Raw genomic sequence first — 12,014 nt, 5'->3', positions numbered from 1 at the left:
CAAGTGAGGGAAGAAACCCGGCAGATGTGTGGGGAAACATTTTTTGGGGAGCGGGAACAGACAGTTCAAAGGCCCTGGGGTGAGAATGTGCCTGGTGAGATCTAGGAACTACGAGGACTAACTACCTCTACCATAATGATTATATCATTGTGATTCTTATTAATTCACTGAAGCTTTGAGCTAAGACTTATAAGATAAAGTAAATCCTTTCTTGTAAGAGGCAGTGGGGCCCAGTGGTTCACTGTGCAGGTGGTCCCCAGACTCTGACAGTTTCAGTGAAGCTCACCCTGGGTAGGTCACCGTGAGCCAACACGGTCCTCTGTTCTGAGCCTGTTTCCTCATCTGGAAAACGGGGCACCTCTTGGGGTTGGCGTGAATGTGAGTGAGGTGGGGAAATAGAAAGCGGGGTGCTGCTCTAGGCAAGTGTGAGGTCCAGCTCAGCCCCGTCTCCAGATGATCTCAGGAAGATGCTTTCCTCCACTGATCCTCAGTTTAGTTTTCCCACCTGTAAAATGGGTCTGGGGCGGGTGGGAGGCCGACATCTCCCAGTGAAAAGAAAACTCTTGGGTGAGGACCCTCAGAGCTGTAGGTGAGCTGTGGTCACCTGGTGGGTGACCCCGTGGCTCAAAGCCCGTGTTTCCTTTTTTATTTAAGGATGAGGGAATTCACCTGGAGCTCACCCCACCTCACTAGCTCTGGCCCCTCCCCACCCTGTGTCTCTTGGTTTCCTCTCTTTCCTTTGTTTCTGACCCTCTCTCTTGCTCTCTCTGGCTCCCTCAGGTTCTCTCTGCCCCGTGTCTGTCTCTCTGTCTCTGCTTCTCCCCTCTCTGTCTCTCTGTTTCTGAGTCCGTCTTTTTCTCTGACTCCTTCTCTCTGCCTCTCCCTCAACCAGCACACACCTGTAAGGTTCCGGTGACGTAAGGAGGGAGGGACAGGCAGGGGTCAGGGCCCTGACAGCTCAAGAAAAGCAGCAGGAATGTCCCCTCCTTCCTCCCTGTGACTCACCTGGGCCTCACCCAGCTCGTGCCTGCCGGGGCTGTGAGTGAGGCCCTTGGGTTTCGGGGGCTTCCCCCCCCGACGAAGGGGAGGAGGAATTTGTGCAGAGACAGAGACAGTGAGAGAGCAGGAGAGACAAAGCCAGGGAGAGACCAAGAGACAGCAAGAAAGATAGGAACAGACTAGAAGGGGGACAGACAAAGGGTCAGAGGCGCAGAGAGAGAGGGAGTGGGGAGAAGGAGATGTAGTGGGGAGGAGGGTAAGAATGAGTAAGAATGTGACACCCAGTGGCCCTCAGAGGGACAGAGACATTGTGAGTCTGTGACTGTGTCCCTGTGCGTGTGTGCATGTGCCCGTGTCTGGGACTCGCTGACGCTCTTTCTCTGCCCTGAGGAATGTCGCCACTACCACCCCACCCCCCCACGCCCGGCTGCTGGGGAGACAGGGCCCTTATCTGGTTTGGGGCGTGAATGGCAGGGGCAGGGCTACCTGGCCACCTCCTGGACACAGAGGCCCTCTCTACCCAGGGCCTCCCTAGGGAGAGGAAGAGCTGGGAAACCCTTGAGGCCAATACCCTTCTCTTTCCATTTTCCAGGCAGAGATCCAGAGGGGAGTCTTTTTTTGGGGGGCACTGGAGATTGAACCCAGGGGCTCTTAACCACCAAGCCACACCCAGAGCCCGCCCCACTCCTCCCTCCCTCCCTCCTTCCTTATTTATTTTGAGATGGGGTCTCCCTAAGCTGTTTAGGGTCTCCCTAAATTGCTGAGGCTGGTCCCTTGCGACCCTCCTGCCTCAGCCTCCCAAGGTGCTGGGGTTATGTGCCCAGCTCAGAAGGGAGTTTCTTCCTCACTCAATTTTGTTGAGTGCTTATGTGATGTAGGGTACGTTTCCAGGGACTTTATCTGTATTACCTGGTGATTCCTCACCATGTCCTATTTTACACATGAAGAAACTGAGGCTCAGAGAGGTGTATTTGGCTGAATAATGCCCCCTAAAGATATCCAGGTCCTAAACTCTGAGACATGTTGATGTCACCTTACAGGAAAAAAAACGAAAGAGGGGGGGAATCTTTGCTAGAGTGATTAAATCAAAGATGTGTGTGTGTGTGTGTGTGTGTGTGTGTGTGTACCAGGGATGGAACTCAGGGGCATTTAACTCCAGAGTCCCATCCCCAGCCCTTTTTATTGTTTTATTTTGAGGCAGGGTCTCACTAAGTTGCTTAGAGCCTCACTAAGTTGCTGAGGCTGGCTTTGAACTTGCGATCCTCCTGCCTCAGCCTCCTGGTCCGCTGGGATTACAGGTGTGTGCCACCATGCATGGCTAAATTAAGGATTTTAAGATGGGGACATTATCCTGCTGATCCAGATGGATCCTCAATAGGATCACAAGTGTCCCTGTACAAGGACAAGAAACTGTGACCATAGACAGACGTGAAGAAGGTCTTGAGGCGGAAGCCAAGGAAACCAGGGTCCGAGAGGAAAGCTGGCTGGGGCTGTGAGGACCGGTGGAGGGCCGAGAGCCCAGGGGAGCAGGAAGACAGGGCCACTGGAAAGCAAGAAAATCACTCCCCCTGGCATCTCCTGTTGTAGGAGCAGGACCCTGCTGACACCTTGCTGAGACTCACTTTAAAGTTCCACAGTTTATGCGACTCAGTTTATGCTAGTTGGTTAGAGCAGCCATAGGAAACTGAGACAAGAGGCACAGTCACCCTGAATTAGCTTGCCAGCTGGGCATGGTGGCACATGCCTATAGGGACTCAGGAGGGTGAGGCAGGAGGATCTCAAGTATGAGGCCAACCTGGGCACCTTGGCAAGACCCTGTCTCAAAATAAAAAGCAAAAGGGGCTGGAGATCTCGCCCATGGAGAGCGCCCTGGGGTCCCATCCCAGCACTGCAGCTGGTTAGCCTGGGCGTGTGGGGGCGAGGATTCGAACCCGGGCAGCTGGCTGTACTGCCCATGCTCATAACCACCGTGCCGAAGGCTGCTGGCCTGGAGGTTGGGACAGGACCAGGAGCTAGAAGTTTCCTCCCACTCTTTCTCCATCCCCAGCCTCCTTCAGCTCATCCTCAATAGACCTCTTTGGCCTGCCTTTCTCTGGCTTCATGGGGGGAGGGATGATATAGGGAGAAGAAGGGACTCAGAGAAGAACACAGTTTGTGGAGGGTGCAGAGAACAGTTTCCTTGCCCCTAGCACTCTGCAGTTCCTTGCACCACCCAGCTGCACGAGCAGACTTTGTGTCAGCAACTCACGGACCGGTGCCTCCAGTACAAACAGAACTTCTACCAGGGCATGGATGTGTTTCTCCCCAAAGGATAAGCTGACATCCTGACTCCCATGACTCAGGAAGGGACCTTATTTGGAAACAAGCTTGCTGCAGACATGATTCATTAGGCTGAGGTCATACTGGAGCAGGGTGGGCTCCTCATCCAACATGACTGGTGTCCTGGTAAGAAGGTGGCCATGTGAAGACAGAAGCACAGGAAGGTGGCCATGTGGCAATGCAGGCTGAGACGGGACTGATGCAATTATAAGCCAAGGGATACTGAAGATTGACAGCCAATCACCATGGACTGGGAAGAGGCGGGGAAGGATTCCCCTCCAGGGTTTGGAGGGACCCCAACCTCGCCGACTCCCTGATCTTGGATTTCTTGACTTCAGAGACTTCAGACTGGTAGACAATCGGGTTCTTGTGTTTTAGGCCTCCTGAGTTGCTGGAACTTGTTACAACAGTCACAGGAAACTCATGAGACTTCTATGAAACAATAAAACCACCAGCGAAGGACAGGAAAGGAAGCACAGTGTAAAATAGCCATTTACACCATTTAACTTCTGTTATTAAAACCAGCCCAAAGGGCTAGGGTTGTGGCTCCGTGGTAAAGTACTGGCCTCGCGTGTGTGACGCCCTGGGTTCGATCCTCGGCACCACATAAAAATAAATAAATAAAGGTATTGTGTCCAACTACAACTAAAAATATTTTTTTGAAAAGAGCCCCCCCAAATAGGACTTAAAACCAATAGGTATGGCCGGGGGTGTAGCTCAGTGCGGGTTGTTAGGGGAGCTTGGCCCTGGGTTTGATCCCCAGCACCACAAACCACAAGTATTAAATTTCATGGTTCTGTGAGTGGTTTGGGCTGGTCTAGGCTGCTTTGGCCAGGCCTGGTTAGATTTAGATGGTATTATGATCTGAATATTTGTGTCTCCCCCAAAACTCAGATATTGAAATTCTAACTCCCAAGGTGATGGTATCAGAAGGCGAGCCTTGGGGAGGGGATTAGATCACGAGGGCAGATTCCTTATAAATGGGTTAATGCCCTCATACAACTGCCTTGACCTTCCACCACGTGAGAAAGCAGAGAGAAGACGCCTCTACTAACCAGAAAGCAAGGCCCCGCCAGACAACGAATCTGATGCCACCTAAATCTTGGACTTCCCAGATTCCGGAAAGGAGAGAAATAAATTTCTATTCTTTATAAGTCACCTGGTTTGTGGGATTTTGTTATAGCAGCTCAAACTGAGACAGACGGCCTCATTCACATTACAGTGATGGCCGCAGTCCAAGGTTTCTCCATGGAAACCGCGCGGTCTCCCGTCCTGCAGGAGGCCATCCAGGCCCCACTTGCCCACAGTTGCAAGGGTGCCTGCAGCAAGAGGGTGAGACAGAAGCTGCAAGTCCTCCAGGCCTCAGCTCGGAACTCAGGTAACATTCACTTGTGCTACATTCTCTGGGCCAAAGGAAGTTATTAAACCCACTCAGATTCAAGAGAAGAAGAGAAATAGACTCCATCTCTCATTGGCAGGAGCTGCACATTGACGCCTTCAGGAGTCACAAAAAAAAAAAAAAAAAATCAAGGAGTTTGAGAATATATGGAGTTGGGAGAGACTGTGAAAAACCAGATATTTGTCCAGGGTGTGGGTGTAAGTTTACATTGGTACAACCCTACGGAAGGTTATTTTGCAATTGCTCTCAAAATTATAAACATCGAAAAGCCCTCTGGATGGAGCAAGACCACTTACCACTTTTGGGAATCTGGCACGTTTGCAAAATGAGACGGACAAAAAGCTCTTTGCAGCATAGTTTGGGATATCAAATGGTGGGAGGATGCCTGCCTAACCCTGCAACGTGTGGGCACCCAGCAGAAAAAAGAGAAAGGACGTGCCTTATGTAACTCAGGTTACGTGACTGTCAAGTGTGAAAATCTCGGGTCAGAACAGTAGGTCGAGAACATTGCAGCGTAGAAATGCAGGAAATGTGCCCATACTTGCTTAAAATGTGTATGCATTAAGTAACTTGATGCCTGACGTCCCCTTACCTCCAGTTCCAAACGAAGGACAGGGAAATGTCCCTGCATGCCTGCCCTTCACTCTTTACCCCACAAGCCTTTGTTTGTACAGTGACTCCTTATTCCCAGCCTGATAACCTCTGGGGAGACTGGCTTCTAATCACGAAGCTCTGGGAGCTGCCTTGACTCCCTCTCCCTTCTGCCCACCTTTCCTGAGTCAAGGGGTCTGGATGGTCCAGGACGGAAGTGAATGAACCCAATCCCCAGACTTCTTCCTGCTTCAGTAGCCATTCAAGAGAAGCCAGTGCCTGCCAGGATCCTGTCTTTCCTCCTCCGGGTTGGCACCTTTCCAAAGCAAGCTCTTCAAATGTACACACTGATGGAGGGACCCTGCCCCGAGTCTGGAAGCCCCAGAGGCTGCGGGTGACCTTGGACTTGTCCTTTCTCTTGCTTGGGATCTCTCCTCTGAGCCAAGGGGCGCGGCGACCTCAGCCTGCCTCTCTCACCAGTCAAATTTATGTTGCTCAATTATCAATGATGACAGTGACAGCCACAACTAGTGCCTGCTGTCCTAAGCGCTCTGTACGCATCAACTCGTTGACTCCTGGCAGTAACCCCTTGATGTAGGTCCTTGGAGTCACCCCATTTTACAAACGAGGGAACTCCAGGCTCCAAATGCCTTGCCCAAGGCCACGCAGCTCAGAGGTAGCAGTGGCAGAACTGGAATGTCAACCCGGCTGTCTGGTTCCAAAGTGTTCTTCCCCCTCTAGAAGACCTTGAAGCCGGGACTTGGCTTCTGTGAGTTCACACAGCGCTGAGCCACTGGGGAGCATTCTCTGGGATCAGCCCCGCCAGCCCCGCAGCCTGGGGCTAAACCCATTCAGCAGATGAACTCACTGAGGCCCAGAAGAGGGGAAGGGACAATCCTAGAGTCACACATCAGAGAACTCCATCCTCACAGCAGGACTTTCGGCAGGAGTCCAAAGCTCCAGGAAGGGGTGACTTCTACAGAGATGCCCCGAGTGCCACCACAGTGCCCTCTGTTCATTCCCATTGAACAGACGGACAAATCAAGATGGCCCATCCGTGGGTATGGGCAGGAGGGTGAGAAGGACGTCACCCAGCTAGGGTAGGCCAATCTTGCTCTTGTTGAAGCCCAGTGGATAATTTAGAGAGACTGAGGTTCAGATCCTGAGGGTTTGTTTTGTTTTATTTGGTACCAGGGATTGAACTCAGGAGCACTTGACCACTGAGCCACCTCCCCAACCCTATTTTCTTGGTATTTTATTTAGAGACAGGGTCTCACTGAGTTGCTTAGCACCTTGCCCTTGCCGAGGCTGGCTTTGAACTCAAGATCTTCCTGCCTCAGCCTCCAGATTCGCTGGGATTACAGGCGTGTGCCACCACGCTCAGTTCAAATCCTGAGTTTTGTGGACCTGGACAAAGCTCTTGACTGCTCTGTGCCTTTGTTTCTCCGTCTACCAGAGGGGGAGACTCAGTTTAGATATGTCCAGATTTGGCTGGGAAAAATCTGCCGCCTGGAGACCTTGAGAACCCCCATGGCTTCTGGTTCCTCCTAGAAACCCCCCGTTCCACAACTGCAAGGCTGTGGGTCCATGGAGGCTGCCCATATGCCACCTTAGCTATGGGGCAGAATTGCCACTGACAATAACCTGACTTATGCTGACTTGACAGCCAGAGATTTTGCGTCTCTCTCCTGGGGTTAATAATAGTGGCTTGGTCAGGTTGAGTGTCTCTTAACTGAAATGCCTGGGACTGGAAGTGTTTCAGACTTCAGATTTTCTGAGATTTTGGAATATTTGCATTCACATAATGAGATGTCTTGGGGATGGGAAGCAACTCCAAACGTGAAATTCATCCGTTGCCCATGTACTTTATACACACAACCGGAAGATAATTATATACAACATTTTAATAATTTCATGCATGAAACAAAGTCTTGTGATGGGGGCATTTTCTACTTATAGCATCATGTCTGTGCTTGGAAAATTTCAGATTTGGGAGCATTTCACATTTTGGGCTTGTGGATTAAGGGATGATCAACTGGTGGTGCTATTGCAAGGACTTAATGAGCTAACATCTGTCCGGAGTCACTAGGCAAACTGTTATTGTTATTTTTTTAGTTGTAGGTGGACATACTACCTTTATTTTATTTATTTTATTTGTCTGTGGTGCTGAGGATGGCACCCAGTGCCTCACACATGCCAGGCAAGTGCTCCACCACTGAGCCCCAGCCCCAGCCCCAGGCAACCTATTATTAATAATAATTATTAAGATAACAGCATGTCCATATGTCCTTTTGCCTCATGAAATAGCTTGAGGCTCCTGCCATGTGCCTCTCAGGACTCAGTTTCCCCACCTGGGTGTACCCTATGCCCCTCCCTCCTACTAGGTGTCCTAGCAGCCAGGAGGCTGGGTGGGGCCCCTATCTCACTGGCTATTTGCTTTCCCTCTTCTGGGGCTGCCACCCTGGACAAGGCCCTTGAATAAAAGGCGGGGACACCTGTGTCCTGCTTTCTCCTTTCTGGTCTCAATCATGCTCCGGCTCCTCCCTGCCCTGGTTCTCCTGGGGGCGCTGGCTGCCACAGAAGGTAAGTATGGTGTGGTCCCTCAGAGTGGAAGACCAGCCCAAGGTCATACAGTTGGTGGGATTTGGCTTTAGAGTCTGAGCCGCAGACCCTTCCACCTGGCCTGGTGGTCAGCCGAGGCAGCTGGTTGAGAAAGAGGGAGGCTGTCAGGCTCTGCCATTTGATAGCTGTGTGATTCTCAGCCTGCCACCTAACTTCTCTGTGCATTAGTCTCCCCATGAATGAAAGGAGCTCTTCATGACTCTCTGGAGCAATTATCATTAGTCTTTGACTTTGCCTGCCTTCTCCCCTTTGGCTCTAATTCTGCCACCTTTGGCCTGGGGTGGGAATTGAGTGGCCTGGATGCCAACCAGGATCCCATTGTGTGATCTTGTGTGATCTTGAATGAGACCCCAAGTCCCTCTGGCCTCAGTTCCCTCATCTAGACTGGGAAGGCGTGAGGCAAGGTCAGCAGTTGGCAGAGGAGGCTTTCTTGAGCCTTGAGGTTTCTTTGAAGAATCTCAGAGGGTCTCAGCAGATCTAGAAGCCTGGGCAGGAGACAGAATCTCCACTCAGCCTGGCCTCCAGGGGCAAATTCCAACTTTGCCTTCTCAGTTCTGGGTTTGTGAGCAGGATGGGTGGCAGAATGTCCAGTGGGCATGACCAGTGGGTGGGACAGGAACGGGCAGCCACTGTGGGCTGGAGTCCTCTGGGTCCCACCCCACACCTTGGCCATACTGTGTCTCCCTCTGGAATGGTATTGCCAGTGCTCTAGGAGAATAGCCTCCCTCCCTCCCTCCCTCCCTCCTTCCTTCCTTCCTTCCTTCCTTTCTTTCTTTCTTTCTTCCTTTCTTCCTTTCTTCCTTTCTTCCTTTCTTCCTTTCTTCCTTTCTTCCTTTCTTCCTTACACTGGAATTGAACACAGGGGTATTTATCACTGAGGCCCATCCCCAGTCCTTTTTATTTTTCGTTTTTGAGACAGGGTCTCACTAAGTGGCTTAGGGCCTCGCTAAATGGCTGAGGCTGGCCTCAGACTTGTGATCCTTCTGCCTCGGCCTCCTTAGTAGCAGGGATTACAGAGTGCACCACTGTTCCCGGAGGAAAACGTTTCTTTATCTTTTCTCAACAGCCCTCCAGCCATGGCAACCCCCAATCGTATTCCTGAAGCCTGGTGTGTGTGTGTGTGTTTCTTTCTCCTCTCTCCTAAACCACAGGGTTTGATGGCTCCTCTCTCCCCACAGGGGCTTCCAAGACGTGTCCAGCCTGCTCTTCGCTGCGAAATTGCACGGATATCGCTTGTCCTTCTGCCCAGGACTCCTGCTTGTTTAGCCAGATACATCTGGGTGGGAGACCGGCCGGGGTGGGCGGAGAGGGTGGACAAAGGAGATGGGCAGGGGTGGGAGGGGACAGGCACGGAGGAGCAGCTGGGGACACCTGGGGCTTGTGCACTGGGTCTCACAGCTCAGCGGGGCGCTGCTGGAACGGGTGTCGGGGTGGGGTGGTCTAAAGCCATGGGGAGGCCCGACATTGGCCTCCGGGGAGGGCTTCAGGGGAACGGAGGCCCCAGGAGGCTCGGGAAGGGAGGCCTTTATTCTCCCCTCCTTGGCCTCTATCCTTAGAAAATGGCACCGTCCTTGAGAGCGGGTCCTGTGTGGCCCCCGGGAGATGCCAAGAAGGTGTCTATGCCCTGACCTACGGTCCCCACTCGGGCCTCTGGATCAGCACCTCGTGCTGTGAAAACTGCAGCTCTCCCCAAAAAGGTTTGTTGGCAGCGGGACCTGGGGGCCGCACACCAGCCAGGGTGACATGGGGACTTGGCCAGGAGTTTCCTGCCCTGGAGCTTTCTGTCTGGTGGATGGGGGTGAGAAGGAGCACCTCAACTTTCCCATCTAGAAAATGGATACAAAATAAATTCTGTAGGGAGGGATCCCCTTGTTTGGCCCACGGTGGGCACTCTGTATGTTGTAGTTACGCTTCTTGAATTCTTGGGGGACTGGGGAGAAGCCCAGAACTCTCTTCTCTCCTGAGCCTCTTCTCAGGAATCTCCCTGAAGGCTGGTGCAGCAGAATGAGAAGGTTATGGGGTGACATCCGGGTCCAGGGTAAGACCAGCCACCTGCCTCGGGCACCAGACTTAAGGAAGAGCTCACCCTGCGCTTGCCCACCCCTGAGACTGAGCGTCCACTCAGATTTTGAGTCCCTGACATCACAGTAGTCCCAGTGCAGCGTGGTAATCAAGATAATTTTTTGTTGCTTGGTTATTTCTTTAAAGAAAGAATTTGTGTTTGGAAGAAGAACAATGGGGAGAGACAGCACTCAGGGCTACCCGGCGTCCTTCCAAACAGCCGAGGGGTCCTGCTTTCTGTGTCGGGCACCTTAACAGGAAAACCATGAGGTCCAAGCTGAGAAGTGGGCCTACTGATCAGGGTATAAAAGATCAGTTAGGATTATAGCCACATTTAAAATCCTGTGTGTAATGGTAGATTGAAAGGACCACACCTGTTTTGTTTTGTTTTTTTTTTTTTTTGGTGGTACCAGGGAATTGAACCCAAGGGGCTTAACCACTGAGCCACACCCCACCCCTTTTTATATTTTATTCAGAGACAGTGTCTTGCTGAGTTGCTCAGAGCCTCGCTAAGCTGCTGAGGCTGGCTTTGAACTCCTGATCCTCCTGCCTCAGCCTCCTGAGCTGGTGGGATTACAGGTGGGCACCACCATACCTGGCCTGCTAATTGTCTTTTGATAAAGGGTCTATTGCCACATTGTCCAATAGAAATGTAACACGAGCCATCTCTGTAATTAAAACTTCTCTAGTAGCTGCCTTAAAAATTTTTTGGGGGTGACACATGCCTCTAATCCCAGTGACTCTAGGGAAGCAGGAGCATTGCAAGTTCAAGGCCAGCCTCAGCAACTTAGCAAACCCTGTGTCAAAATAAAAATAAAAAGGACTAGTGACTAACTCAGTGGTAAAGTGCCCCTGGATTCAATCCCCAGAACCCACACCCGGAATAAATAAACAAACAAATAAAAATAGAAACAGCTCTATAATAATGTTTTCTTAAGTCAACTTATTCAAGATGGGCCTCTATTAAGATGATTTAAAAAAATTTTTTTTTGTAGTTGTAGATGAACAGAATGCCTTTATTTTATTTGTCTATTTGTATGTGGTGCTGAAGATCGAACCCAGTGCCTCATACATGCTAGGCAAGTGCTCTACCACTGAGCCACAAACCCAGCCCCCCCCCCCTTTTTTTTTGAGAAAAAGCAAAAAGAAGTTTTATTGATTTGCTAGCAAATGAGAAGGCAGCAGACTCATGTGTCAGGGGAGCAGAAGGCTTTTAAATGGGATACAAAGGCTAAGTTCCAGATGTGCATATCAGCAGTCATAATTCATAACCAAATGGTAGCCTGGAGAGAGAGCTATTTCTTAGACTGCTGGTACCAGCGATCGAGTCTGGATTTCTTCATTCCTGTGGTCAGTGAGCCAAAGGAAGGACAGGTAACTTGGCCTAGGATTGGGGGAATGTTAATGGTTTCAGAGGTCTCCATCCATAGAAGGCTGGCTCCATTCCCTGGGGCTCGGGATGAGGAAGACATCATGGCAGAGAGTTTGGCAGAGGGAAGCAGCTCACATGATGATCAGGAAGCAGAGAGAGCTTAAGATGATTCTTGGCTGGGTTTTACTTTACTCATACCTAAATGACTTCCTTTTAAATGTTTCCGATCTCTAAGGAAGCATTCAAAATTAATCAGATGGTGGTGAACCTGGAAGGCAGAGCTGTACTCTTTTGCAGAATACCACAACATCTTGAGCCCGAAATAATAGGATCACTTTTGTAATCAATTTTGAAATTCAAGATCCCTAAGAAAGGGCTCTCATCTGTTGTCATTGCTGTGTCTCCAGGGCCTAGAAAAGTGCTTGGTACACAGTTGGTGCTCAAGAAGCGTTTGTGGAATGAATAAAAGAAACTTTAGGATCCAACTGGAAGGTTTTTTTAAGAACAAATGAGCGGAATTGGGCTGCTGTTAGTGGCTCCTTAGAATAACTCTTTGGGGGTTGGAAGGAGGCATCTGAGACCAGACTGGTCCCATTTTGACAGAAAGGGATCTGGATTGTTCCTCGAGGGCAGTGAGGGTGGGGCATGAAG

This window comes from Spermophilus citellus (genome assembly GCF_964194105.1).
Source record: "Spermophilus citellus genome assembly, chromosome: 18".
Classification (NCBI taxonomy): Eukaryota; Metazoa; Chordata; class Mammalia; order Rodentia; family Sciuridae; genus Spermophilus; species Spermophilus citellus.
This window is presented reverse-complemented; position numbering follows the sequence as displayed.